Below are 25348 nucleotides of genomic sequence, written 5' to 3'. Positions count from 1 at the left end.
ATATCTCAAAGTGCTGTACAGAAACCCAGCCTAAAACCCCAAACAGCAGGCAATGCAGGTGTAAAAGCACGGTGGCTAGGAAAAACTCCCTAGAAAGGCAAAAACCTATGAAGACACCTAGAGAGGAACCAGGCGATGACGTGTGGCCAGTCTTCTTCTGGCTGTGCCAGTTGGAGATTATAACAGAACATGGCCAAGATGTTCAAATGTTCATAAATGACCAGCATGGTCAAATAATAATAATCATGGTAGTTGTCGAGGGTTCAACAGGTCAGCACCTCAGGAGTAAATGTCAGTTGGCTTTTTATAGCCGATCATTGAGAGTATCTCTACCGCTCCTGCTGTCTCTAGAGAGTTGAAAACAGCAGGTCTGGGACAGGTAGCACGTCAGATGAACAGGTCAGGGTTCCATAGCCACAGGCAGAACAGTTGAAACTGGAGCAGCAGCACAGCCAGGTGGACTGGGGACAGCAAGGAGTCATCATGCCAGGTAGTCCTGAGGCATGGTCATAGGGCTCAGGTCCTCAAAGAAAGAAAGAAAGAAAGAAAGAAAGAAAACATACTTAAATTCACACAGGACACCGGATAAGACAAGAGAAATTCTCCAGATATAACAGACTGACCCTAGCCCCCCGACACAAACTACTGCAGCATAAATTCTGGAGAGTGAGACTGGAGGGGTCAGGAGATACTGTGGCCCCATCCGATGATACCTCCAGACAGTGCTAAACAGGCAGCCAGTGACTCAGCCCCTGTAATAGGGTTAGAGGCAGAGAATCCCAGTGGAAAGAGGGCCAGGCAGAGACTGCAAGGGCGGTTCGTTGCTCCAGTGCCTTTCCGTTCACCTTCACACTCCTGGGCCAGACTACACTCAATCATAGGACCTACTGAAGAGATGAGTCTTCAATAAAGACTTAAAGGTTGAGACTGAGTCTGCGTCTCTCGCATAGCTAGGCAGACCATTCCATAAAAATGGAGCTCTATAGGAGAAAGCCCTGCCTCCAGCTGTTTGCTTAGAAATTCTAGGGACAATTAGGAGGCCTGCATCTTGTGACCGTAGCGTACGTTTAGGTTTGTACGGCAGGACCAAATCGGAAAGATAGGTAGGAGCAAGCCCATGTAATACTTTGTAGGTTAGCAGTAAAACCTTGAAATCAGCCCTTGTCTTAACAGGAAGCCAGTGTAGGGAGGCTAGAACTGGAGTAATATGATTATTTTTTGGGGTTCTAGTCAGGATTCTAGCAGCTGTATTTAGCACTAACTGGAGTTTATTTAGCGCTTTATCCGGGTAGCCAGAAAGTAGAGCATTGCAGTAGTCTAACCTAGAAGTGACAAAAGCATGGATACATTTTTCTGCATAATTTTTGGACAGAAAATGTCTGATTCTTTCAATGTTACGTAGATGGAAAAAAACAGTCTTGATATGTTCGTCAAAAGAGAGATCAGGGTCCAGAGTAACGCCGAGGTCCTTCACAGTTTTATTTGAGACGACTGTACAACCATCAAGATTAATTGTCAGATTCAACAGAAGATCTCTTTGTTTCTTGGGACCTAGAACAAGCATCTCTGTTTTGTCCGAGTTTAAAAGTAAAACATTTGTAGCCATCCACTTCCTTATGTCTGAAACACAGGCTTCCAGCGAGGGCAATTTTGGTGCTTCACCATGTTTCATCGAACTGTACAGCTGTGTAAAGTGATTAGTGTTCCATTATTAAAGTGGCCAGTGATTTCAAGTCCATGTATATAAGGTAGCAGCCTCTAATGTGCTAGTGATGGCTATTTAACAGTCTGATGGCCTTGAGATAGTAGCTGTTTTTCAGTCTCGCGGTCCCAGCTTTGATGCACCTGTACTGACCTCGCCTTCTGGATGATAGCGAGTTGAACAGGCAGTGGCTCGGGTGACATCGGGTGCTGTAGCTGCCCTGGGGGGCAGGTAGTTTGCCCCTGGTAATGCGGTGGGCAGACCGCACCACCCTCTGGAGAGCCCTGTGTTTTCGGGCGTTGCAGTTGCCGTTCCAGTATGTTACAATCCCTGATTTCTCTCTGGAAGGAAATCCTCACCTTGAGCTGGTCAACTTTTTTATAGAGAGACTGAACGTAAGCAAGTAATATACTCGGCAGTGGTGGGTGGTGTGCGCACCCCCTGACTAGAAGTCCACTCCGAATGCCTCTAATCCGCCGGCGGTGTTTTGGATCAGCCTCTGGAATCAGTTCAATTGCCCTGGGGGGTACGAACAAAGGATCCGATTCGGGAAAGTTGTATTACTGATCGTAATTCTGTTAATGCTGTTGAGTTACCGCCGCTCTGATATCGAAAAGTTATTCCCGGCTGTATGTAATAACACCAAAAAATTCTGGGCTAATAATGCAAGAAATAATACATAAAAAATCGAAATACTGCAAAGCTGCCTAGGGGTTAGAAGCACGGCTGCCCTATCTGTCGGTGCCATTTTCTCCAGATATGAATTTGTGCGTGTGTGCGTTTGTGTACATGTGGTTGTGCGCATGTGTGAGTATGTGTCACGCCCTGACCATAGAGAGCTGTTTATTCTCTATGTTGGTTAGGTCGGGATGTGATTAAGGGTGGGTTATCTAGGGGAATATAATATCTATGTTGGCCTGATATGGTTCCCAATCAGAGGCAGCTGTTTTTTTGTTGTCTCTGATTGGGGATCATATTTAGGTAGCCATTTTCCCATTGTGATTTTTGGGATCTTGCCTATGTTTGTGTGTAGTTGTTTTCTGCACTGCATGTAGCTTCACGTTTCATTTAGTCGCTTTATTGTTTTTGTTCTTTAGTTTCTCTTCCAAATAAAAGGATGGAAATATATCACGCTGCATCTTGGTCCACTCCTTATGACGAACGTGACAGTATGCGTGCAAGAGTGAAGTTGAGTTATTTTTCTTACGTGGGCGAACATCTCCTGTCAGTATCCAATGTCCGAGCCAAATACACTGCTCCAAAAAATAAAGGGAACAATAAAATAACACATCCTAGATCTGAATGAATGAAATATTCTTATTAAATACTTTTTTCTTTACATAGTTGAATGTGCTGACAACAAAATCACACAAAAATGATCAATGTAAATCAAATGTATCAACCCATGGAGGTCTGGATTTGGAGTCACACTCAAAATGAAAGTGGAAAACCACACTACAGGCTGATCCAACTTTGATGTAATGTCCTTAAAACAAGTCAAAATGAAGCTCAGTAGTGTGTGTGGCCTCCACGTGCCTGTATGACCTCCCTACAACGCCTGGGCATGCTCCAGATGAGGTGGCGTATGGTCTCCTGAGGGATCTCCTCCCCACACCATGACTGACCCACCGCCAAACCGGTCATGCTGGAGGATGTTGCAGGCAGCAGAACGTTCTCCACGGCGTCTCCAGACTCTGTCATGTCTGTCACATGTGCGTGTGAACCTGCTTTCATCTGTGAAGAGCACAGGGCGCCAGTGGCGAATTTGCCAATCTTGGTGTTCTCTGGCAAATGCCAAACGTCCTGCACGCTGTTGGGCTGTGAGCACAACCCCCACCTGTGGACGTCGGGCCCTCATACCACCCTCATGGAGTCTGTTTCTGACCGTTTGAGCAGACACATGCACATTTGTGGCCTGCTGGAGGTCATTTTGCAGGGCTCTGACAGTGCACCTCCTTGCACAAAGGCGGAGGTAGCGGTCCTGCTGCTGGGTTGTTGCCCTCCTACGGCCTCCTCCACGTCTCCTGATGTACTGGCCTGTCTCCTGGTAGCGCCTCCATGCTCTGGACACTACGCTGACAGACACAGCAAACCTTCTTGCCACAGCTCGCATTGATGTGCCATCCTGGATGAGCTGCACTACCTGAGCCACTTGTGTGGGTTGTAGACTCCGTCTCATGCTACCACTAGAGTGAAAGCACCGCCAGCATTCAAAAGTGACCAAAACATCAGCCAGGAAGCATAGGAACTGAGAAGTGGTCTGTGGTCACCACCTGCAGAATCACTCCTTTATTGGGGGTGTCTTGCTAATTGCCTATAATTTCCACCTTTTGTCTATTCCATTTTCACAACAGCATGTGAAATTTATTGTCAATCAGTGTTGCTTCCTAAGTGGACAGTTTGATTTCACAGAAGTGTGATTGACTTGGAGTTACATTGTGTTGTTTAAGTGTTCCCTTTATTTTTTTGAGCAGTGTGTATACGGTCCAACATATATGAGTATGATTATGATGGATATGTGTCTTCCTGTATACTTATTTCCTCTACCCCTCCCCTGTAGTGAGATATCAACAGCATGATTGGGTGGGTCCAGACACACGCCCAGTCCCAACACAACACCTCATACATACCACTCAAGATGAAAAATGACCTGAGATTACAGTGTCAGCTTCAGATATTAACCTAACCCAAAGGGAAAGTTACAGTGGTTGATTAGGGTAATACAGGAAAATAATATGAGATTTCTGTATCAGTATAAACCTTAGCCAAAGAAAAGTTACATTGGTTGGTTACAATAATACCACTTAAAAGGAAAATGTGAAAAATCACAGGATGAAAAATCACAGGATTTCACGTGAAATCATTTGAAAAGATCGGTTTTTGGAACACTTTTTGGATCAAGTTTTGAAATGTGTAGTTTCATGTTATCATATGTTGCTTTACATGTTATCATATTCATTTCACATAAGATCACATGTGACTACATGAAAACATGTGTTTTTTTAGGAAGGGACAGGAAAATAACATACGATTTTTTTTTTTTTTTTTTCTTTCATTTTATACTCTTTTCTCCCCAATTTTCGTGGTATCCAATCGCTACAACTCTTGTACGGGCTCAGGAGAGACGAAGGTCGAAAGCCATGCGTCCTCCGAAGCACAACCCAACCAAGCCGCACTGCTTCTTCACCGTGCACCCGCCCCCCTCGGTTAGCGCACGCTGCGCCCGGCCCGCCACAGGAGTCGCTGGAGCACGATGAGACAAGGATATCCCTACCGGCCAAACCCTCCCTAACCTGGACGACGCTAAGCCAATTGTGCGTAGCCCCACGGACCTCCCGGTCGCGGCCGGCTGCGACAGAGCCTGGGCGCGAACCCAGAGACTCTGGTGGCTCAGCTAGCACTGCGATGCAGTGCTCTAGACCACTGTGCCACCCGGGAGGCCCTAACATACGATTTCTGAATCAATATGAACCTAAACCTACAGTAATAAAGGAAAATAACAAAACAAAGCTAAAGCGGTTGGAAGAGAACTCACATTTTGTGTCAGATGCAATTCTCCTACAGTGCTTTGTAGCGTTGTCCTTGAATGCTGCGATTGACCTTGATGCTTTATAGAATATTTGATTGCACTTATACTTCAGGACATGAGTTATTTACCACACAAAAAAATGCTATGAGTCATTTGGGGTTTTGTTAGATTGAGTAGGTGATTCATGGACAATAGAATATAACCACTATGTGTACGTCCCAAATGGTACCATTTTCCCCATGTAGTGCACTACTTTTGACCCTGGGGCCCATAGGGCTCTGGTCAAAAGTAGTGCACTGTGTAGGTAATAGGATGACATTTGGGACGCATCCCATTTATAATTCTGCTAGGTCATGCTCCAATTACAAAGCTTGACTCGAACATTAGGCCAAGTGTGTTAGGGATTGTTGGCCGGCTCTGAGATTTGCTCTTTAGTTAGACCTCTTGTGGTAAGACTATGCCAAGTTATAAAGGCTTATTTTTCATCACATAATAAAACACTAGCACCTGGTGTGTTGTGTTCTAGTACATTTGGTATTACCCATTAGTAGATACATGTTCAATTGACTTACATTATAACTCTCCTTAATGTGTTTTCAATACATCATTTCTTTATTAAGTTATAAGAGGACAAGACATTCATCCGCTCCTTACAGATGTGTTTTCAATACATCATTTCTTTATTAAGTTATAAGAGGACAAGACATTCATCCTCTCCTTACAGATGTTGAAACTGCAGTATGAGCAATAAACCAACCACAGCCAAACAAAATGCGTTAGATTGTTGAATATAAACAAAGCTTCAATCTGTACAGTGCATGTTCTTTACAGTCTCTGCCTAATGTCTCTACCCCAGATGGTTCCCTACACATTATTCTACCATCAATAAAACAATGAATTAAGAACAAATTATTCAGTGAACCATCGTAAAGGTGTGATTTGAACATGCAGGGCATGCAGGATATGTGTGGTAGCTTAAGTCAAAAGACTCAGGTGGGTAGTTAAGAAGTTGCATTCGTTTTCTGGCTTTCGATGATAACCCAGCTTTTCGATGATAACCCAGTAAGGCCTATATTGGTGGCATCCAATATTACAAATACAATTTCGACATTCAAGCCAACATAGCGAATGTTAGTGTCCTTCGAGACAGAGAAGAAGATTGAATTGTTCCTTACTGTGAAACATGGGCCATTCTAGCTCAGACAAGCCAACAGGACAACGACCCTAAGCACACTGCCAAGACCACTCAGGAGTGGTTTCGGGACAAGTCTTGGAATGTCCTTGAGTAGCCCAGCCAGAGCCCAGACTTGAACCCGATCGAACATCTCTGGAGAGACCTGACAATAGCCGTACAGAGACGCTCCCCATCCAACCTGACAGAGCTTGAGAGGATCTGCAGAGAAGAATGGGAGAAACTCCCCAAATACAGGTGTGCCAAGCTTGTAGCGTCATACCCAAGAAGACTCAAGGCTGTAATCGCTGCCAAAGATGCTTCAACAAAGTACTGAGTAAAGGGTCTGAATACTTATTCTAAAAACCTGTTTTCACTTTGTCATTATTGGATATTGTGTGTAGATTGATGAGGGAAAAAAATATTTAATCAATTTTAGAATAAGGCTGTTTTAATGTGTCAGAGTTCTCTGCATCGAAAATAAAAATACTAAACATTTGTAGAGCACAAATAATGAATTATAATGATGTAGTGCTAATCGTCACCTCTCTCTACATCATAGACACGCAAGACAAAGGACTGAGATCAGTCAAGGAGCCAACCATCGTTCACGCACACAGTACAATACGCTAGCTAGCTCGGAACCACATGTTGAATTCATAATACAATTACAATTGCATCTTGACCATACCACCCCTTATGAGTAAACGCTATATATATATATATATATATATACACCATTATTCATGAACAAAACAATGTGTGTCATGACTTGTGTGCTTATTAGATCTAACTTTTCTGAAGACGACAGAAAAAGCATGATCTGACAACGAGCACTCAGGGAAAAACGTAAGTACACACTCCCCTATTCCCCAGGATGCAGGAATGTATCATACCAAAACATGCTAAATTAATATATGAACCTGGTGAAATTCACTAAGTAATTTAACAGCTGTCACATGTACATTACTGTATGTTTTACTTTGATTTAGAAAGTTGCTTTTAAATCCTCAGAGGTGAAGCCAAGAATAGGTTAGCTGCATTTAAAAAAAAAACCTTAAGAGTCGATTGACACACCCGTACAAAATCTGTCTGTTTAAGCTAGAGATGTGCTTTTTTTGTTTAGGCAGCATCCCAATCCACCACATCCGCTCATGTCGGCCTTCCGCATCTGTGGTGGAAAGTGGCAGAGCTACAGTGCTGTTTGTCAGACCAAAAGACATCCCGAAAATCGGTCTTCTCACGAGAACGTCTAGCCTATGACCCCCACAAGCCCCACGAGACTTGTCTGGCCTACGACCCCCCCCCCCCCCCCCCCCACCCCAAGGACTTAGACTGCATCTAAACTCTGACTGTTTTCAGGCCAGCAATGTTTTATGTCCACACATAGAAAAAAGGAAAAATTGAATAGAGGAAAAAGTATATATTTTTTTTTTTACAACCTGGGAGCGTTGGAACTTTCTCAGCTCTCTGTGAGGTGCACTGCCAAACGGCTTAGAGACCTCCAATGAAAAACCTGGTCTCTAAGCAAAAGCATACAACGCCAGAACACAGAGTCACAAATTATGAATTAGTTTGCAGGATTTAAGACTTGTGAAATTAAATAAAATGTACTTGTTCGAGCCTCTGTATAAAAAGAATAATGTACTTGTATGAACTCCCCGACATGCATTCCCGAATCACAGAAGATCATACAGTATGTTAAATGTAGTCTTATTGTGTAACTGAAGGGTTGTCTGAACTGCCTCAAGCCTCCATTCAACCACTCACACCCCGACATAACTTTAAAAGACTCCTCTCATTTGTTTCTCACAAAATCCTCTGGGAAACGTTCTAAAAAGAGCCCACCAACTTAGTAAATCCAGGAGGAGGAGTTCTTTTGGCGGCTATTTTGGCAATGATGCGCATCTTGGGTCTGGTCAGTTGAGGACTGCTTTGGTGTTGAGGAGCCTGGCTCAGTATCTGTACTGCTCCACAACAAACACATGGGGCAAGTTGCCATTCCTACATTCACTATGTTGAAAGCACACTCTCCCAAGACAACAGCCTATCCTCTCTAACTGTATTATATTTATAAAAAATAATAATTTACAATACTAAATATACAATAACGACAGCACACACTTAAGACATGACTCTGTCGTTGTCCTGTAGAATTTGTGAATTTCGTCTCTTCAAATATTCAATAATTTATTTTATACTGGATTAAGCGTACATTTTTGTTAACTGTAATTTATTTAGTTATGTTCCAACATTCCCTCCCATCTTGTGCTAATAAGTCATTTTTTAAAGTCTTGGTTCCAATAGTTTATACAAGAGATTGTCAGTTGGATAAGCTCTCTGCAAGATCACCTTTCGTATGAATATATAAGGGCACAAGACGAGACCCAAATGCAGACACAGGAGGCAGATGGTTGAGCTCCGATATTTGTTATACCAAAAGGGGTAGGCAAAAGGCAGTTCGGGACCAGGTCAGAGTCCAAACAGTACCAGGCGACAGGCAGGGGTTCAGTGAACAGGTCCGAGTCCAAACGGTACAAGGGGATAGGCAGGCTCGAGGTCAGAACAGGCAGAGTGGTCAGGCAGGCGGATATGACGTCAGGACAGGCAAGGGTCAAAACCAGTAGGACTAGGAAAAAACAGACTGGGATAAATAGGAGCTAGGAGAAATGCTGGTTGACTTGGAAAAAGAAGACAAACTGGCACAGAGAGACAGGAAAGACAGGGATAAATACACCGGGGACTAATGAGGAAGCAGGAGACACCTGGAGGTGGGTGGAGACAATCACAAAGACAGTTGAAACAGATCAGGGCGTGACAGAATATCCATTTCTGACTGAAATGGGATTCCCTCAAGACTACTCTGATATCCAAAGGATTTCAAATCTAAATTTCTTGATATGAAACTTTGAAGTTGGAATGTATTTGAAAATATCTACGTTGGTCAGTCCAAAATTGTATTTGAATTCTTTCACGAAAATACAATGTATTTCCTATTACCAAGTCATTTACCGTTTCTAATACTTTCGTTTCCCATGTGGACCAATTCATCTGTGAATTCTGAAACGCTATCGAAGGATTATTTTTAATGAGTGATAATGCTTCTTGTAGAACATTTCGTTTCCTTCCATATTGTTACTGTGTCCTTAACTATGAAGTTGTTAATGTTCTTAGCTCTATCCCTTTAAAATAGACATGTCAAAAGATTCTGGGGATTCAGAATGTACATCTTCGATATGAACCGATTGAAGATGTTAGAAAACATAAAAAATACCTGCTCTTTCGATGACATAGACTGACCAGGTGAAAATGATGATCCCTTACTGATGTAACTTGTTAAATCCACTTAAATCAGTGTAGATGAATGAGAGGAGACAGGTTAAAGAAGGATATTTGGGGCCTCCCGAGTGGCACAGTGGTCAAAGGCACTGCATCGTAGTGCTTGTTGTGCCACTAGAGATTCTGGATTCAAGTCCAGGTTCTGTCACACCCGGCCACGACCAGGAGACCCATGGGGCGGCCTACAATTGGCCCAGCGTCGTCTGGGTTGGGGGAGGATTTGGCCGGCAGGGATGTCCTTGTCCCATCGTGCACTAGCGACTCTTGTGGTGGGCTGGGTGCAGTGCACGCTGACACAGTTGCCAGGTGTATGGTGTTTCCGGCACATTGATGCAGCTGGCTTCTGGGTTAAGTGGGAAATGTGTCAAGAAACAGTGCGACTTGGTTGGGTTGTGTTTCGGAGGACGCACGGCTCTCGACCTTCGCCTCTCCTGAGACCTTATGGGAGTTGCAGTGATGAGACAAGACAGTAACTACCAATTGAATACCACAAAAAAAGGTTTGATTTTTAAAAATTTTTAAATAAGGATTTTTAAGCATTGAGACAATTGAGACATGGATTTTGTATGTGTGCCAATCAGAGGGTGAATGGGCAAGACAAAATATTTAAGTTCCTTTGAACAGGGTATGGTAGTAGGTGCCAGGCGCACTAGTTTGTGTCAGGAATTATGCAGGTGGGACTATCGGGTGGGACTAATCCTGAATGCTGATTGTTTAAAACCACATTCCAAATGGTGTTTATTCCACATGATACATCCATGATGTTAAAATGCCTATTTGCTCTGTTCCATCTGTCTACGCAATCCACTGTCTCATCAACCCAGCCAGGAAATGAATTAACTTGATCTCCACTATAAAAAGCATCTAGACATTATCTCACATTTCGTTTAGGCTAACATTTAGTTTTCAACAGGGGAAATTAGTATAAACTTGGCTGTCTCTCTCTCCGAAATTTTCAAAACATTGTTTCAATGTAATGAAAGTGTCGGGAGTCAGGATGAAACAGACAGGAAGGCAGCTTTTCTCAGCGAGTCGAAATCATGAATCAGCATCATTTTAATGGATTTAAAAGTGCATTCGAAAAGTATTCAGACCCCTAGAATTTTTCCACATTTTGTTACGTTCCAGCCTTATTCTAAAATGTATTATTGTTTTTTCCCCTCATCAATCTACGCACAATATCCGATAATGACAAAGCAAAAACAGTTTTTTAGAAATATCACATTTACATAAGTATTCAGACCCTTTACTCAGTACTTTGTTGAAGCACCTTTGGCAGTGATTACAGCTTCGAGTCTTCTTGGGTATGACGCTACAAAATTGGCACACCTGTATTTGGGGTGGCAGGTAGCCTAGTGGTTAGAGCGTTGGACTAATAGTTGAAAGGTTGCAAGCTCGAGTTAAATAAAGGTAAAATACATTTGGGGAGTTTCTCCCATTCATCTCTGCAGATCCTGTCAAACTCTGTTTGGTTGGATGGGGAGTGTTGCTGCATGGCTATTTTCAGGTCTCTCCAGAGATGTTCGATCGGGTTCAAGTCTGGGCTCTGGCTGGGCCACTCAACAACATTCCAAGACTAGTCCCAAAGCCAATCCTGTGTTGTCTTGGCAGTGTGCTTGGGGACCTTCAATGCTGCAGAAATGTTTTGGTATCCTTCCCCAGATCTCTGCCTAAACGCAATCTTGTCTCGGAGCTCTACGGACAATTCCTTCGACCTCATGGTTTGTTTTTTTCTCTGACATGCACTGTCAACTGTGGGACCTTATATAGACAGGTGTGTGCCTTTCAAAATCATGTTTAATCAATTGAATGTACCACAGGTGGACTCCAATCAAGTTGTAGAAACATCTCAAGGATGATCAATGGAAACAGGATACATCTAAGTTCTATTTTGAGTCTCATAGCAAATGGTTTGAATACTTATGTAAATAAGGTATTTCAATATTTTGTTTATTTTTATTTATTTTTTATTTATTTTTTTTAAACCTGTTTTCACTTTGTCATTATGGGGTATTGTGTGTAGATTGAGGAAAACATTTATTTAATCAAACTTACAAGGCTGTAACTTAACAAAATGTGGAAAAAGTCAAGGGGTCTCAATTCTTTCCGAAAGCACTGTATTTGTTGTTTGTTGTCACTTACTAAGCTTCCGAAGTATTAGATCTTTTCTCGTCCACTCAAAGGATTGCTGTAGATCTTGAGTTACTATTTTTATTTTTATTATGAACATAATTTTATTTTTTCTCACATTCATTTTATGTCCTGAGATTTTAGAGTATTCTGAAAATATTTTTAGCAAGGAGTGTCACGCCCTGACCTTTAAGAGCCTTTTTATGTCTCTATTTGGTTTGGTCAGGGTGTGATTTGGGGTGGGCATTCTGTTCTTTATTTCTATGATATGTGATTCCATGTTTTGGCCGGGTATGGTTCTCAATCAGGGACAGCTGTCTATCGTTGTCTCTGATTGGGAATCATACTTAGGCAGCCTGTTTTGCCACTTTAGGTTGTGGGATGTTGTTTCTGTTAGCTCTGGTGAGCCTTCAAGACGTTACGTTCGTTGTTCTTTTGTTGTTTTTGTTTGGTGTTCGGTTTTTTAATAAAGAAGCATGAACACGTACAACGCTGCACCTTGGTCTCATCCTTCCGACGAGCGTTACAAGGAGGGCATTGAGTGTTCAGTGTTGGTCAGGTATATCAGGAGAACATAATATTTTTATTTATTATTTCAGCTGGAAAGTTGAAAGCTTCCAAAGTTTTGAATAGAAAAGGTCATTCAAAAAGTCAAAAGCCTTTTCGGCATCAATAGCAATTTTTGATAAATGTATATTTCATTTTTTAGGGTATTGTATTAAACAGTTCTTGTATTTCTTTGTAAGTATCTATTTAAAAAAAAAAGTGTTCTATTGCTAATGAGCTTTGTTATTATTTTAATGTCACAATTTATTAAACTTATCGGTCTGTAATCAGCAGAGGACTCTCCAGATGTTATGGGTTTCAATATGAATGAAATAATTTGTTTGATACAGGGAACTACAGTGTTCTGCAAAATTATTGGCACCCCTGATTGTCAATGCACAAACAATACTTTAAAAATATAAACAATATAATTATAGAGATGAACTCAAAATACCAACATGTGAGAAATACTGTACTTATTAATGTTTCAATGGAACCCACCAAAATCATTTATTGATTTAATTAAAACTCAATGTCCTCTAAATCAAGGTTTCACAATTAATGGCACCCTTAAAGATTATTGTAAATAACATCTACTAAAATTAAACAAGAAATTGAATTCCACTTATTTAAGTTTATCTAAGTCTTAAGGAACTATATTGATCCATTACATCACGTCCGTTTTCACTAGGATATAAAAATGAGGTAACACGCATGCAATATCCCTTTGTCATCCAACACCATGAAGAAAACAAAATAACTGGTAGTTCAAAAGAGACAGATGGTCGTAGACCTTTATAAATCTGGTAATGGCTACAAGAAGATCCACAAACAATTAAATATACCACTGAGCACTGTCAGGGTAATTGTAAAAAAAAAACAAAAAAAAGTTATGGAAAGGTTGAGAACCTCACGGGTAGAGGACACAAATGCATTTTGCCCCCCAGGATAGGGAGGAGGATGGTGAGAAGCAACAAAATCCCCACGAATCACTGTGAAATAATTGCAGGCCTTGGGGACGTCTTGGGGTCACCAGGGTTCAAAAAGCAACATTAGACGCCACCTCCACAACCACAGGCTCTTTGGAAGGGTTGCCAGAAGAAAGCCCTTTCTGATCCCAAGACACAGACGCAAGCACATCGAGTTTGCAAAACGTCATTTCAATTATGACTAGAAGAAGGTGCTCTGGTCAGATGAGACCAAAATTGAACGTTTTTGTCAGATACAGCATCGGCATGTTTGGTGGCGATGTAAGGGCTGTTGTCCTCCTCCTCCGACGAGGAGAGGAGAGAAGGATCAGTGGACCAATACGCAGCAGTAGGAAAATAAGCCATCTTTTATTGAATAGGACGGCAAAACGAAAACAAAACACTTACAAAACTAACAAAATAAGAAAACGACGTAGACGAAATCTGAACATGAACTATACATAACTACACGTAGAACTCACGGACAGGAACAGACTACATCAAACGAACGAACAGCCAAACAGTCCCGTATGGTACAGACATCGACGACACAGGAGACAATCACCCACAAACAAACAGTGAGAACACCCTACCTAAATATGACTCTCAATTAGAGGAAAACACAAAACACCTGCCTCTAATTAAGAGCCATACCAGGCAACCCAAAACCAACATAGAAACAGAAAACATAGACTGCCCACCCAAAACTCACGCCCTGACCATATACACATACAAAAACAACAGAAAACAGGTCAGGAACGTGACAGAACCCCCCCCCCTCAAGGTGCGAACGCCGGGCGCACCAGCACAAAGTCCAGGGGAGGGTCTGGGTGGGCATCTGACCACGGTGGTGGCTCAGGCTCCGGACGCTGTCCCCACACCACCATAGTCACTCCCCGCTTCTGTATTCCCCTCCCAATGACCACCCTCCAACTAAAACCCCCTAAATGAACGGCCAGCACCGGGACAAGGGGCAGCACCGGGACAAGGGGCAGCACCGGGACAAGGGGCAGCACCGGGACAAGGGGCAGCACCGGGACAAGGGACGGCAGATCCCGGCTGAGGGACTCTGGCAGATCCCGGCTGAGGGACTCTGGCAGATCCCGGCTGAGGGACTCTGGCAGATCCCGGCTGAGGGACTCTGGCAGATCCCGGCTGAGGGACTCTGGCAGGTCCCGGCTGAGGGACTCTGGCAGGTCCCGGCTGAGGGACTCTGGCAGGTCCCGGCTGAGGGACTCTGGCAGGTCCCGGCTGAGGGACTCTGGCAGGTCCCGGCTCAGGGACTCTGGCAGGTCCCGGCTCAGGGACTCTGGCAGGTCCCGGCTCAGGGACTCTGGCAGGTCCCGGCTCAGGGACTCTGGCAGGTCCCGGCTCAGGGACTCTGGCAGGTCCCGGCTCAGGGACTCTGGCAGGTCCCGGCTCAGGGACTCTGGCAGGTCCCGGCTCAGGGACTCTGGCAGGTCCCGGCTCAGGGACTCTGGCAGGTCCCGGCTGGACGGCTCTGGCAGGTCCCGGCTGGACGGCTCTGGCAGGTCCCGGCTGGACGGCTCTGGCAGGTCCCGGCTGGACGGCTCTGGCAGGTCCCGGCTGGACGGCTCTGGCAGGTCCCGGCTGGACGGCTCTGGCAGGTCCCGGCTGGACGGCTCTGGCAGGTCCCGGCTGGACGGCTCTGGCAGGTCCCGGCTGGACGGCTCTGGCTGGTCATGGCAGGACGGCTCTGGCTGGTCATGGCAGGACGGCTCTGGCTGGTCATGGCAGGACGGCTCTGGCTGGTCATGGCAGGACGGCTCTGGCTGGTCATGGCAGGACGGCTCTGGCTGGTCATGGCAGGACGGCTCTGGCTGGTCATGGCAGGACGGCTCTGTAGGGAGGAGACGGAGAGACAGCCTGGTGCGTGGTATAGGCACTGGCTGCGCTGGAGAGGAGGAAACAGCTGGAGAGAGAACCCGGAGAGACAGCCTGGTATGGGGGGCTTCTCCCGGAGGACTGGTACATGGAGGTGGCACCGGGTATACCGGACCGTGAAGGAGGACACGTGCTCTTGAGCATCGAGCCTGCCCAACCTTACCAGGTTGAATGGTGCCCGTAGCCCTGCCAGTGCGGCGAGGTGGAATAGCCCGCACTGGGCTATACTGGCAAACCGGGGACACCATTCGTAAGGCTGGTGCCATGTATGCCGGCCCTAGGAGACGCACTGGTGGCCAGATGCGTTGGGCCGGCTTCATGACATCCGGCTCGATGCCCAACTTAGCCCTCCCAGTGCGGCGAGGTGGAATAGCCCGCACTGGGCTAAGCACGCGTACTGGGGACACCGTGCGCTTTACCGCATAACACGGTGTCTTACCAGTACGACGCCCTCTCACTCCACGGTAAGCACGGGGAGTTGGCTCAGGTATCCTACCCGGCTTTGCCACACTCCTCGTGTGCCCCCCCCAAGAAATTTTTGGGTCTGACTCACGGGCTCCCAACCGCGTCGCCGCGCTGCCTCCTCATACCAGCGCCTCTCTGCCTTCGCTGCTTCCAACTCCGCCTTGGGACGGCGATATTCCCCTGGCTGAGCCCAGGGTCCTTTACCGTCCAGGATCTCCTCCCAAGTCCAGAAGTCCTGGTTGCTCTGTTGAGCTTTCCCTTGCCGCTTGGTCCCAGTTTGGTGGGTGATTCTGTAAGGGCTGTTGTCCTCCTCCTCCTCAGACGAGGAGAGGAGAGAAGGATCAGTGGACCAATACGCAGCAGTAGGAAAATAAGCCATCTTTTATTGAATAGGACGGCAAAACGAAAACAAAACACTTACAAAACTAACAAAATAAGAAAACGACGTAGACGAAATCTGAACATGAACTATACATAACTACACGTAGAACTCACGGACAGGAACAGACTACATCAAACGAACGAACAGCCAAACAGTCCTGTATGGTACAGACATCGACGACACAGGACACAATCACCCACAAACAAACAGTGAGAACACCCTACCTAAATATGACTCTCAATTAGAGGAAAACACAAAACACCTGCCTCTAATTAAGAGCCATACCAGGCAACCCAAAACCAACATAGAAACAGAAAACATAGACTGCCCACCCAAAACTCACGCCCTGACCATATACACATACAAAAACAACAGAAAACAGGTCAGGAACGTGACAGGCGAAACAGAGATGCCTACAAGGAGAGGCATCTCATACCCACAGTGAAATATGGTGGTGGGTCAGTGATGTTTTGGGGCTGTTTTAATACCAGAGGTCCAGGGGCACTGGTTTAGATTGATGGTATAATGAACTCCACCAAGTATCAGGCAATTTTGGCTGACAGTCTGGTTGCTTCTGCCAGAAGGCTGGGACTTGGCCGTAGGTGGACTTTCCAACAAGACAATGACACAAAACATACCTCAAGTTCCATACAGAAATGGTTCTGTGTCAACAAAATCAATGTTCTGCCATGGCCATCTCAGTCGCCGTTCCTCAATCCAATCGAAAACCTGTGGGCTGAGTTGAAAAGGGCAGTTATAAGCGCAAACCCAAGAATGTGAAGGATTTTGAAAGGATCTGCATAGAGGAATGGTCCAAAATCCCTCCAAATGTGTTCCTTAACCTTGTCAAACACTACAGGAAAAGACCCCATGCTGTTATCCTTGCCAGAGTTGGCTGCACTAAGTACTAAATGAGGAGTGCCAATACTTATGCAACCTTGATTTTGGCGAAATGTATTTTGTATTAAATAATTGTATGATTTTGGTTGGTTCCATTGAAACATTAATAAAGTACAGTGTTTCTCACATGTTGGTTGGTATTTTGATAATTATTAAATATTATCAAATATTTTATTATAACAATAATTATATGGTTTATATTTTTTTAAGTATTATTTATGCATTGTCAGTCAGGGGTGCCAGTAATATTGGAGCCCACTGTAGTAAGCACTGAATTGAGTGTCATTTGTGTAAACAGGGCCACAACTTTGTCCCAAAATGTTAAATAAATTCCCGGTCCATTCCTGGTGCTTTCCTCCGTGCAAATGTTTTTACAGTGTCTAATATTAAGTTTTGAGTAATCTCTGTTTTTAGTGATATTTTTTGGGTCTGATGATAGTTGTTTCAGGGCTGTTGAGTCTAAGAAGGCTGGAGGTGTCACGCCCTGACCGTAGAGATCTTTTTATTCTCTATTGTTTGGTTGGTCAGGGTGTGACTCGGGTGGGAAACTCTATGTTCTTTGTTTCTATGTTTTGGCCGTGTATGGTTCTCAATCAGGGACAGCTGTCTATCGTTGTCTCTGATTGGGAATCATACTTAGGCAGCCTTTTTTCCTTTTGTATTTTGTGAGTAGTTGTCTTTGTTAGTGGCCTGTATAGCCCTAGTAAGCGTCACGTTCGTTTTTGTTGTTTCTTGTTTTGTTGGTGACATTTATAATAAAGAAAAATGTACGCTCACCACTCTGCACCTTGGTCTGGTCATTTCCACGACGACGGCGATCGTGACAGTAGGATCAGTCAGACTGTTGTCTAATCCTGATTTATATAGACTTTTATAGAAGCTTTTAAAATAATAATTAATTGCGTTGTTTCTATTTACACATTTGTATCTTTATCATAACACAATTGAACTGGTTTGTTGTTTAATAGTTTGTGATAGCTGTGAAATGTTTTTACATTTAAAACATTTTCATTGAATGTTTAAAACATACATTATACTTGCTGTGAAGCTGCTTAACAACTACATAACATTAGTCATCTAACAGACTCCCAGTCCAGAGCGACACACAGAAGCAACCAGGGTCAATGCCCTGCTCAAGGGAACGTCGACAGATCTCCCACAAGGTCAAAAAACGGGGACCCGAACCAGCGATCCATCAGCCACCGGCCCAAGCTCCCAACAACCAGCCCCCCACAGTTCCCCAAGAGCTGCCCCTCAACTATCCGAGACTTCCCCACAGTCCCCCACCCAGGAAGTTTTTTTTATTAGAATAAAAAAATATATATATATAATTCCATTCTCTTCAAAAGTTAAAGATTATATTCCTGTTTAAGATTAGATATATTATTTTCTTATTTTTGTATGGGCTTTTTCTAAAATAGTGATTTATTTAACTCAAGTATTGAAAGTATCCAAAATGATATTGTGGCTCGTCTTTTCTCTGTCCTCTATGTTTACATTAGTAATGGGAAAAGTTTTTTTTTTTTCATTTACGTATTTAAAAAATGGCGGGTCTTGATGATGCGCTCTGTTCATTCTCCATATTATCTTGCTAAGTGTATTTTCTGTTGGTGTAGTTAAGCATGATACCAGAGAATGATCCTATATCACTACTCTATGGCATGGATTTTTTAACCAAGTAAATTGTGGAAATAGCATTTTTTGGAAATAGAAATGTAGTCAATTCTTGAATAGGTTTTTTCACTTTGAGAAAAAAATGAGTAGTAATGTATAGTTGGGAATAGTGATCTCCAGGTGACCTGTAAATGATTTGTAGAGATTAGTTTTCATTTGTAGGTTCCTTGAATTTGTATTTGTTAATGTTACGTCTGTCAATTTTATTGAATGTATAATTCAGGTCGCATGCTAAAATAATAGTTCCTTTTCAGATTTGATCTACTACAGCTTGAGTTCTATCTAAAAACACCAGATTTGCCCCTTGTGGGATATACAATGAAATAAATGTTTATTTTTCAACACGTAAGGTACAACTCAACATTAGAAAACAGCCTCCTTGGTCCGTGTGCTGGGATATAAGGGCTACGGGTGTATTCTTATCAGGATGCCTAAACCTCTGCTGTTACAACAGTAAGTGGCAGCATAGGGACTCTCCAACTGTCAAGTTTACTCCCGCTCCCCCTCTCCGGCGTCCGACGACACCAGTTTACTTATCATTGTGCACACCTGCCACCATCGTTACACGCACCTGCGCCTCATGAGACACCTGGACTCCATCACTTCTATGATTACCTCCCCTATAGCTATCACTCCCTTTGGTTCATTCCCTAGGCAGTTTTTAGTTATGTTTTTCATGTCCAGACGCTACTCTTGTTTAGTATTGTTCCATTTTTATTATATTATTAAATTCACACCCTGTACTTGCTTCTCGTTTGAGGCGATATGCCTTTCAGAGCTTCTTACGGCTAGGGGTTCCGCCCTCGACAACATCCTCTGAAAAGGCAGAGCCCTAAAATTCAAAAAAAAAAAATTGAAATATTAAACTTTCATACATTCAGAAGTGCAATACACCAAATTAAAGCTTAACTTCTTGTTTATCTACCCATTGTGTCCGATTTCAAAAAGGCTTTACAGCGAAAGCACACCATGGTTATATTAGGTCAGAGCCTAGTCACAAAAAACACAGCCATTTTCCAGCCAAAGAGAGGAGTCACAAAAAGCAGAAATACAGATAAAATTAATCACTAACCTTTGATGATCTTCATCAGATGGCACTCATAGGACTTCATGTTACACAATACATGTATGTTTTGTTCGATAAAGTTAATATTTATATCCAAAAATCTCAGTTTACATTGGCACGTTATGTTCAGTAATGTTGTGCCTCGAAAACATCCGGCGAATTTGCAGAGAGCCACATCAATTTACAGTAAAACTCATAAACTTTGATAAAATATACAAATGTTATGCACAGACTTAAAGATATACTTCTCCTTAAAACTTCTTATGGCTGCAAGGCAAAGTGTTGAGTAGCCAGTGAAATCGTGCCCATTTCAAACGGCCTCCTACTCAAATCTTGCTCTTACAATATGAATATTATTATTCTTTTTGGATAGAAAACACTTTGTAGTTTCTAAAAGAGTTGGAATTATTTCTCTGAGTGAAACAGAAGTCCTTCTGCAGCACTTTTCCTGACCAGGAAGTGAAATGTCAGAACTCGATGCTCTTTTCAACTTGATACCTATACATGGTCTTGACACTTAGGAGTCTGCTGACACTCTATACGCCTTCCTATTGGTGTAAAGAGGATGTCAGAGAAGAAATGTTTGTGCTCATCTTGTTCTGTGGTGGGAAAAAAAATTCTTTGACGTGACCGTCCACTTCCGGTACTCTGAAGGAAGTGGGATTGACTTCTGTTTTGCCTTGGTAACGAACGGCTAACGTCTCCGGCTCGAATTTTTTTTGATACATGTGACCATATCATCGTAATGTATGTTTTTTCAATATAGTTTAATCAGATTATTGAAACTTTATTCGGGAGTTTTGCCGTGTTCCGTCCTCTGACTGTGTTTACGTTGGAGAAATTTATGCCACTCGGCTAGTGCCAATGCTAATTGAAGAGGGAAATTTGCCATTCTGAATCGAAACAACGACTCATCTGGACAGAGGACACCTTCTTCAACATTCTGATGAAAGATCAGCAAAAGTAAGACCCATTTTATGATGTTATTTCATATATCTGTCGTGCATGTGAACTGGCCGTGGGCGACCAATTGTGTCTGTCTATTGTAGCTACGCTAATATAGCGATACATTTTGTTTTCGCTGTAAAACATTTAATAAATCGGAAATATTGTTTGGAATCACAAGATGCCTGTCTTTCAATTGCTGCAGACTATGTATTTTTCAGAAATGTTTTATGATGAGTAATTAGCTATTTGACGTTGCTGTCTGTAAATATTATGGCTGCTTTCGGTGCAATTTCGGTGCAAAACTATGGTTTACATTTAACATTTACATTTAAGTCATTTAGCAGACGCTCTTATCCAGAGCGACTTACAAATTGGTGCATTCACCTTATGATATCCAGTGGAACAACCACTTTACAATAGTGCATCTAACTCTTTTAAGGGGGGGGGGTTAGAAGGATTACTTTCTCCTATCCTAGGTATTCCTTAAAGAGGTGGGGTTTCAGGTGTCTCCGGAAGGTGGTGATTGACTCCGCTGACCTGGCGTCGTGAGGGAGTTTGTTCCACAATTGGGGTGCCAGAGCAGCGAACAGTTTTGACTGGGCTGAGCGGGAACTGTACTTCCTCAGAGGTAGGGAGGCGAGCAGGCCAGAGGTGGATGAACGCAGTGCCCTTGTTTGGGTGTAGGGCCTGATCAGAGCCTGAAGGTACGGAGGTGCCGTTCCCCTCACAGCTCCGTAGGCAAGCACCATGGTCTTGTAGCGGATGCGAGCTTCAACTGGAAGCCAGTGGAGAGAGCGGAGGAGCGGGGTGACGTGAGATAACTTGGGAAAGTTGAACACCAGACGGGCTGCGGCGTTCTGGATGAGTTGTAGGGGTTTAATGGCACAGGCAGGGAGCCCAGCCAACAGCGAGTTGCAGTAATCCAGACGGGAGATGACAAGTGCCTGGATTAGGACCTGCGCCGCTTCCTGCGTGAGGCAGGGTCGTACTCTGCGAATGTTGTAGAGCATGAACCTACAGGAACAGGTCACCGCCTTGATGTTAGTTGAGAACGACAGGGTGTTGTCCAGGATCACGCCAAGGTTCTTAGCACTCTGGGAGGAGGACACAATGGAGTTGTCAACCGTGATGGCGAGATCATGGAACGGGCAGTCCTTCCCCGGGAGGAAGAGCAGCTCCGTCTTGCCGAGGTTCAGCTTGAGGTGGTGATCCGTCATCCACACTGATATGTCTGCCAGACATGCAGAGATGCAATTCACCACCTGGTTATCAGAGGGGGGAAAGGAGAAGATTAATTGTGTGTCGTCTGCATAGCAATGATAGGAGAGACCATGTGAGGATATGACAGAGCCAAGTGACTTGGTGTATAGCGAGAATAGGAGAGGGCCTAGAACAGAGCCCTGGGGGACACCAGTGGTGAGAGCACGTGGTGCGGAGACAGATTCTCGCCACGCCACCTGGTAGGAGCGACCTGTCAGGTAGGACGCAATCCAAGCGTGGGCCGCGCCGGAGATGCCCAGCTCGGAGAGGGTGGAGAGGAGGATCTGATGGTTCACAGTATCAAAGGCAGCCGATAGGTCTAGAAGGATGAGAGCAGAGGAGAGAGAGTTAGCTTTAGCAGTGCGGAGCGCCTCCGTGACACAGAGAAGAGCAGTCTCAGTTGAATGACTAGTCTTGAAACCTGACTGATTTGGATCAAGAAGGTCATTCTGAGAGAGATAGCAGGAGAGCTGGCCAAGGACGGCACGTTCAAGAGTTTTGGAGAGAAAAGAAAGAAGGGATACTGGTCTGTAGTTGTTGACATCGGAGGGATCGAGTGTAGGTTTTTTCAGAAGGGGTGCAACTCTCGCTCTCTTGAAAACGGAAGGGACGTAGCCAGCGGTCAAGGATGAGTTGATGAGCGAGGTGAGGTAAGGGAGAAGGTCTCCGGAAATGGTCTGGAGAAGAGAGGAGGGGATAGGGTCAAGCGGGCAGGTTGTTGGGCGGCCGGCCGTCACAAGACGCGAGATTTCATCTGGAGAGGGAGGCGAGAAAGAGGTCAAAGCACAGGGTAGGGCAGTGTGAGCAGAACCAGCGGTGTCGTTTGACTTAGCAAACGAGGATCGGATGTCGTCGACCTTCATTTCAAAATGGTTGACGAAGTCATCAGCAGAGAGGGAGGAGGGGGGAGGAGGGGGAGGAGGATTCAGGAGAGAGGAGAAGGTGGCAAAGAGCTTCCTAGGGTTAGAGGCAGATGCTTGGAATTTAGAGTGGTAGAAATTGGCTTTAGCAGCAGAGACAGAAGAGGAGAATGTAGAGAGGAGGGAGTGAAAGGATGCCAGGTCCGCAGGGAGGCGAGTTTTCCTCCATTTCCGCTCGGCTGCCCGGAGCCCTGTTCTGTGAGCTCGCAATGAGTCGTCGAGCCACGGAGCAGGAGGGGAGGACCGAGCCGGCCTGGAGGATAGGGGACATAGAGAGTCAAAGGATGCAGAAAGGGAGGAGAGGAGGGTTGAGGAGGCAGAATCAGGAGATAGGTTGGAGAAGGTTTGAGCAGAGGGAAGAGATGATAGGATGGAAGAGGAGAGAGTAGCGGGGGAGAGAGAGCGAAGGTTGGGACGGCGCGATACCATCCGAGTAGGGGCAGTGTGGGAAGTGTTGGATGAGAGCGAGAGGGAAAAGGATACAAGGTAGTGGTCGGAGACTTGGAGGGGAGTTGCAATGAGATTAGTGGAAGAACAGCATCTAGTAAAGATGAGGTCAAGCGTATTGCCTGCCTTGTGAGTAGGGGGGGAAGGTGAGAGGGTGAGGTCAAAAGAGGAGAGGAGTGGAAAGAAGGAGGCAGAGAGGAATGAGTCAAAGGTAGACGTGGGGAGGTTAAAGTCACCCAGAACTGTGAGAGGTGAGCCATCCTCAGGAAAGGAACTTATCAGGGCGTCAAGCTCATTGATGAACTCTCCAAGGGATCCTGGAGGGCGATAAATGATAAGGATGTTAAGCTTGAAAGGGCTGGTAACTGTGACAGCATGGAATTCAAAGGAGGCGATAGACAGATGGGTCAGGGGAGAAAGAGAGAATGTCCACTTGGGAGAGATGAGGATCCCAGTGCCACCACCCCGCTGACCAGAAGCTCTCGGGGTGTGCGAGAACACGTGGGCAGACGAGGAGAGAGCAGTAGGAGTATACATATATACATACATACATACATACATACATATACAGTTTATACATGAAATATGCAAATTTTTCGAACAAAACATATGCTATACAATAAATATGTTATCAGACTGTCATCTGATGAATTTGTTTCTTGGTTAGTGGCTATTTATATCTTTATTTGGTCGAATTTGTGATAGCACCTGATGGAGTAAGAAACTGATGGAGTTAGAAAAGTTGTGTCTTTTGCTAACGTGGTTAGCTAATAGATTTACATATTTTGTCTTCCCTGTAAAACATTTTAAAAATCGGACATGTTGGCTTGATTCACAAGATGTGCACCTTTCATCTGGTGTCTTGGACTTGTTAATGTGTGAAAGTTAAATATTAAAAAAAAATAGATTTTGAATTTCGCGCCCTGCACTTTGAGCTGGATGTTGTCATAAGTGTACCGGTGTCGGGCTGCCCCCGTAAAAGGTTAATGCAACGGCTGTGTCAGATTTCAAAAAAGCTTTACGAAAAAAGCACACCATGCAATAATCTGAGTACAGCGCTAAGACACAAAAACAAGCCATACAGATACCCGCCATGTTGTGGAGTCAACAGAAGTCAGAAATAGCATTATAAATATTCACTTACCTTTGATGATCTTCATCACAATGCACTCCCAGGAATCCCAGTTCCACAATAAATGTTTGTTTTGTTCGATAAAGTCCATCATTTATGTCCAAATACCTCCTTTTTGTTAGCACGTTTAGTTCACAAATCCAAACTCACGAGGCGCAGGCAAGTCCAGGCGAAAGTTCAGATGAAAAGTCCAAAAAGTTATATTACAGTTCGTAGAAACATGTCAAACGATGTATAGAATCAATCTTTAGGATGTTTTTAACCTGTCTAGGATCAGCGTGGCGCTAGCGGCACTCCCCCCCCCCCCCCCACTGAAAAACCAGTGCCGCGAAATTCAAAAAAAATATTTTTTTAAAATATTTAACTTTCACACATTAAAGTCCAATACAGCTAATGAAAGACACAGATCTTATGAATCCAGTCAACATTTCCGATTTTTAAAATGTTTTACAGGGAAGACACAATATGTAAAGATGTACATCTATTACCTAAAAAACACATTAGCATATTCCACCATCTTTTATTTGTCCACCAACACCAGTAGCCATCACCAATTCGGCTAAACTAAGATATTTATAGCCCCTAACCAACAAAAAAACTCATTAGATGACAGTCTGATAACATATTTATGGTATGGGATAGGTTTTGTTAGAAAAAAGTGCATATTTCAGGTATATGGCATAGTTTACAATTGCACCCACCATCACAAATGGACTAGAATAATTACAATGAGCAACGTGTTTACCTAACTACTAATCATCAAACATTTCGTAAAAATACACAGCATACACGAATCGAAAGACACAGATCCTGTGAATACAGACAATATTTCAGATTTTCTAAGTGTCTTACAGCGAAAACACA

The sequence above is a fragment of the Salvelinus fontinalis genome, chromosome 13 (assembly GCF_029448725.1).
Source record: "Salvelinus fontinalis isolate EN_2023a chromosome 13, ASM2944872v1, whole genome shotgun sequence".
NCBI classification, from domain to species: domain Eukaryota; kingdom Metazoa; phylum Chordata; class Actinopteri; order Salmoniformes; family Salmonidae; genus Salvelinus; species Salvelinus fontinalis.
Note: the sequence above shows the minus strand (reverse complement) of the source record.